Raw genomic sequence first — 6,000 nt, forward strand, 5'->3', positions numbered from 1 at the left:
ATATTTGTTTTAAACAAAAAGTTCAGAAATAGACCCATGTAATTCCAGTTGATATTGCAAGGGTTGTTTTGTTTGAGCAATGTGCTGTCTGTCTGTGAATCGATATATTGTATATAAAAGTGAATCTCCATGATTGTATTTTCCTTCCTTTTAGACCACATAATAGGTCTAATAAAATACTTCAAATGGTAGGCAAACCGAGTCTCTCTCTCTCTCTCGCTCGGTGGTACCTTAAAGTCTAAAGTTAAGGCCTCAACATCTTGCTGAATTTATCTGAACTAACATCTGAATTTCTGTCGGTGTCCATTTTGAAAGTACTAAAAGACTAGGCCTACCTCGACACAGCACGTTTGCTTATACTTAGAGCTAAGTGTTAATGATATAAGAATAACCATTGTGAATTTACTGAACATAACTGTAATAATGTGTGTGTATGGTTCAAATGTCAAAACTAATTTGTTATTATTGAAAGAGAATGTGGTTCTTATCGACTTACACATTGTTTAGTGTTGTGTTGTGTAGTGGCTTTGCTGGCATACATCAACAACAAAAAAATGAGTTTGCCTCAACAAGATTTACATGCTAAAATCGCCACTGGGTATTATACATCTTGTATTGTTATCAGGTTTCAGGACAAGACCCAGGTTTCAGGACAAGTCCCAGGTTTCAGGACAAGTCCCAGGTTTCAGGACAAGTCCCAGGGCAGGCAAAACAACAGGTCAAGGGCAGACAGAGGTCAGTAATCCAGATCAGAGTCCATAAGATACAAAAAGGCAGGCAGTCTCAGGGTCAGGGCAGGCAGAGTTCAATAATCCAGGGTGGTGTGACAAGGTACAGAACGGCAGGCAGGCTCAGGGCAGGCAGAATGGTCAAAACCGGGAAAACTAGAAAACAGGAACTAGAAAAAGACAGGCGCAAGGGGAAAATCGGTAGTTTTGACGAACAAAACAAACTGGTTACAGATAAACAGAGAACAGAGGTATAAATACACTGGGGGTAATGGGGAAGATGGGCGACACCTGGAGGGGGGTGAAGACAAACCCAAAGACAGGTGAAACAGATCAGGGTGTGACAATTGTAGGTATGTAGTGGTGTAATAATGTTGTATGATGTACTGTTTTATCTTTTGTCTTATGTGTAATGTAATTGCCTTAATGTGTTTAGACCCCAGGAAGAGTAGCTGCCTTGGCAGAAGCTAATGGAGATCCTTAATAAATATAAATAATGGTCTGTCATATTCTTTGGAAACCATTAACATTTTGGAGATCCTTTAGTCCAGTAAGTCTTTACAGTCAATGAATTAGATCTAATCAGTGTGCACATAGCCTTCCTAATGCACCTTCACATTCAGTCTAAATCCCTGATCTTATCACAATCATTCAGATCAGAGATATCTTAGAGAGAAAGAAAGGAAGGATACTTTAAATAAGGGCCACAGGATCCTCAATGAAAACCATAAGTTGTTTTCCTAAATAGGTTGTGAGTACATTATCCCAGGGAAGCAAATATATTGAGATATATCATAGGCTACAGGTCACTGGAATATAATAGAATATAACACAATAGAATACAATAGAAAAGATGCTGCTCAAAACATCAAAAACAACCAAACAATAGGCCTATGATCAATGTTTTACAACAAGATACGTGTTTCTGCACACATAGCAGTGTCACGCCCTGACCATAGAGAGCCCTTGTTTCTCTATGGTGTAGTAGGTCAGGGCGTGACTAGGGGGTATTCTAGTTTAAAATTTCTATGATGTGTTCTAGTTTATATTTTCTATGTTGGTGTTTTGCCAATTAGAGGCAGCTGGTAATCTCTAATCTCTAATCTCTAATTGTCTCTAATTGGGGATCATATTTAAGTAGATATTTCTCCCACCTGTGTTTGTGGGATATTGTTTTGTGTATTTGCACCACACAGTCACGTTTAGTTGTTGTATTGTTTTTGCTTTAAGTTTCACTTTGCAATAAATATGTGGGACTCAACATCTGCTGTGCCTTGGTTCTGTTCTTTCAACAACTGTGACAAACAGCCTAAAGTAGCTTGTGGGCTTACATTTCTTTGCTTGTTCGCTATGCACCTGCTTCCACTTCACACACACACACAATATATAGGCCTAAATGAATGCAAACCCCAAATCATCAAGGGCTAGCCTATTTGCATGTGCATATCATAGGTCCATGGAATGTAGACTATAGTCCATACGCCTAGGATGTGTACTTGCAAATAGCCCTTGATGATTTGGGTAGGGTGACCACAAGTCCCACATTTTGGCCCTTTGCCCCACATCCTACAACCAAAACAATTAGCTTGTGCATTTTATCAATAAATTCAAACACCACCAATTTAGAAAAAAAAGTTGATTTGTCCCCTAACCCTACTGCAGCCACGTTGCACTAATGAATATATATACAGTACCGGTCAAAAGTTTGGACACACTTACTCATTCAAGGGTTTTTCTTTATTGTTACTATTTTCTACATTGTAGAACAATAGTGAAGTCATCAAAACTATATGGAATCATGTAGTAACCAAAAAACTGTTAAACAAATCATAGCATATTTTATATTTGAGGATCTTGACGACAGCTTTGCACACTCTTGGCAAAGAGTGGCTACTTTGAAGAATCTAAAATCTAAAATATATTTTCATTTATTTAACACTTTTTAAGTTACTAAATGAGTCCATATTTGTTCTTTCATAGTTGTGATGTCTTCATTATTATTCTACAATGTAGAACATGTCCAAACTGTCAACTTTTGACTGGTACTGTATATCATAAGGATGTGGTAGCCTAAGTCTAATGGAGATGTTAAACACTTCTCCAATCTCTGTTGAGATCTGATATTCTGCGCAGCGTGAGTCGATGTCAGAGGCCTATCATCAACTGAACAAAAATATAAACACAATATGTAAAGTGTTGGTCCCATGTTTCATGAGCTGAAATAAAAGATATCTGAAATTAAATTAAAAAGCTTATTTTTCTAAAATGTTGTGCACAAATGTTTCTGATATGCCACACATGACATGTGTGGCATATCAAGACAGCATGATCATTACACAGGTGCAGCTTATGCTGGGGACAATAAACACCCTCTCTAAAATGTCACACAATTTGTCACACAACACAATGTCTCAAGTTTTGAGGGAGTGTGCAATTGGCATGCTGACTGCAGGAATGTCCACCAGAGCTGTTGCCAGAGAATTGAATGTCCATTTCTCTACCATAAGCCACCGCCAACATCGGTTTAGAGAATTTGGTAGCATGTCCAACCAGCCTCACAACCGCAGACCACATGTATGACATTGTGTGGGCGAGCGGTTTGCTGATGTCAACGTTGTGAAGAGAGCGTCCCATGGTAGCGGGTGGATTATAGTATGGGCAGGCATAAATTATGAACAACGAACACAATTGCATTTTATCAATGGCTATTTGAATGCACAGAGATACCGTGACGAGATCCTGAGGCCATTGTCATGCCATTTATCCGCCACCATCACATCATGTTTCAGCATGATAATGCACAGCCCCATGTCGCAAGGATCTGTACACAATTCCTGGAAGCTAAAAATGTCCCAGTTCTTCCATGGCCTGCATACTCACCAGACATGTCACCCATTGACCATGTTTGGGATGCTCTGGATCAACGTGTACAACAGCGTGTTCCAGTTCCCGCCAATATCTAGCAACTTCGCACAGCCAATGAAGAGGAGTGGGACAACTTTCCACAGGCCACAATCATCAAGGACATCAACCACCCGAGCCACTGCCTGTTCACCCCGCTATCATCCAGAAGGCGAGGTCAGTACAGGTGCATCAAAGCTGGGACCGAGAGACTGAAAAACAGCTTCTATCTCAAGGCCATCAGACTGTTAAACAGCCACCACTAACATTGAGTGGCTGCTGCCAACACACTGACACTGACACTGACACTGACTCAACTCCAGCCACTTTAATAATGGGAATTGATGTAAATATATCACGAGCCACTTTAAACAATGCTACCTTATATAATGTTACTTACCCTACATTATTCATCTCATATGCATACGTATATACCGTACTCTATATCATCGACTGCATCCTTATGTAATACATGTATCACTAGCCACTTTAACTATGCCACTTGGTTTACATACTCATCTCATATGTATATACTGTACTCGATACCATCTACTGTATCTTGCCTATGCTGCTCTGTACCATCACTCGTTCATATATCCTTATGTACATATTCTTTATCCCCTTACACTGTGTATAAGACAGTAGTTTTGGAATTGTTAGTTAGACTACTTGTTGGTTATTACTGCATTGTCGGAACTAGAAGCACAAGCATTTCGCTACACTCGCATTAACATCTGCTAACCATGTGTATGTGACAAATAAAATGTGATTTGATTTGATTTGAGACTGATCAACTCCATGCGAAGGAAATGTGTGGCTCTGCATGAGGCAAATGCTGGTCACACCAGACACTGACTGGTTTTCTGATCCACGCTCCTAACTTTTTTAAAGGTATCTGTGACCAACAGATGCATATCTGTATTCCCAGTTATGTGAAATTCATAGATTAGAACCTATTGAATTCATTTCAATTGACTGATTTCCTTATATGAATTGTAACTCAGTAAACGCTTTGAAATTGCATGTTCAGTATATTTACAAAAGCGTGCATCTGTCGAAGAGCTCCAAAAGTAAGTAAATATCCATATTATATTAGACTGAAAGATATTACAGAATTTTGTCAAATTTGTGAGGCTCTCCATGTTCATTAGTTGCTCATTCAACGTGTTTGCTGTTACTTCACTCAATCCCATTTTAAAAATTATCCCATCCTAACTGGTGTACACTCATTCATTCCCTGAGACCAACCAGAAATGTTTCCTTGGTCAAATATTCCCCGATTTTCATAAAACATCCACATTTGTGATATCTCGTTTCTGCATCGCCAAATGTTGCGCAATACAAAATAGTTGTGTACGCTGTAATTGCTCGTTCAGTGCAGCGTCGCTCGGACTCTTCTCACAATGGTGCTTGTCTTGTCAAGTTAGATAAAAGCTGAATCGATGTCCTGGAAGATCACATAATGATTCATTGGTATTCTACATAAAATAACCAAATATAATATCATAATAAAACGTTACTGTTGCACCAGAAAGAACAACCTAATTTCTTATGAGATGGCTATCTGAATAGTTTTTAAAAACTCACCGCGCACGCCATTAGGCAGAATGTACTTTGATTGAAACAAAAATACAGGAAGGCTATATAGATTGTTGACACTATCTGCTCTAACTGCCTCACGAAACACTAATTCAATAAGATCTAAATGCATATTCACATGAAACTGATGGAGATCAAATGATTGGCATGCAGACAGACGAGGTTCGGACATTTCACTGGCTAAATCTTTAGAATTATCATTCGCGATTGACAGTAACGATGCCATGGCCTATTTCTAAATTAGGCATGCCTCACTTGGTATTTGAGGGTATTAAAATTTAAAATGTTACTGAGACAGTAGGCAGACGCTCCAATTTTATGCATATTCTATAATTAAATTAGATTTCTTAAAATGTTTGCACTTTACCATGAACAGGATGGGGATTTGTGTGTGTGTAGCTATTTTAAATGTTTGAAAACCACATTTGGGTATCTATTTTAAATGTGGTCCCTAGATTTGGTGTTTGCATATGGGAGCAGGTTGGGAAGACATTATATTTGAATTATCATAGTAAACTGTTGACCCAAAACCCTGTGAAAATCGGTGCTTGAAACCAACATCACTTGTGCAGTCTTTTGGCCAGGCCTATGCTGCTTCAAAAAGTGCAACAAAATTTGGCAAAAAGCTAATTTCGCAAGGAATTATAGGTATTCAATTCAAGAAACAAATTACTTATAAAACCAGTCATTTTGCATTTAAAACATTTGGTTTGCCTCGCCTTAGTGCTTTATTTGTCAAATGACGCTACGAGCTAGCCAAACCCTCATTTTC

The sequence above is a fragment of the Oncorhynchus tshawytscha genome, linkage group LG10 (assembly GCF_018296145.1).
Source record: "Oncorhynchus tshawytscha isolate Ot180627B linkage group LG10, Otsh_v2.0, whole genome shotgun sequence".
NCBI lineage: Eukaryota > Metazoa > Chordata > Actinopteri > Salmoniformes > Salmonidae > Oncorhynchus > Oncorhynchus tshawytscha.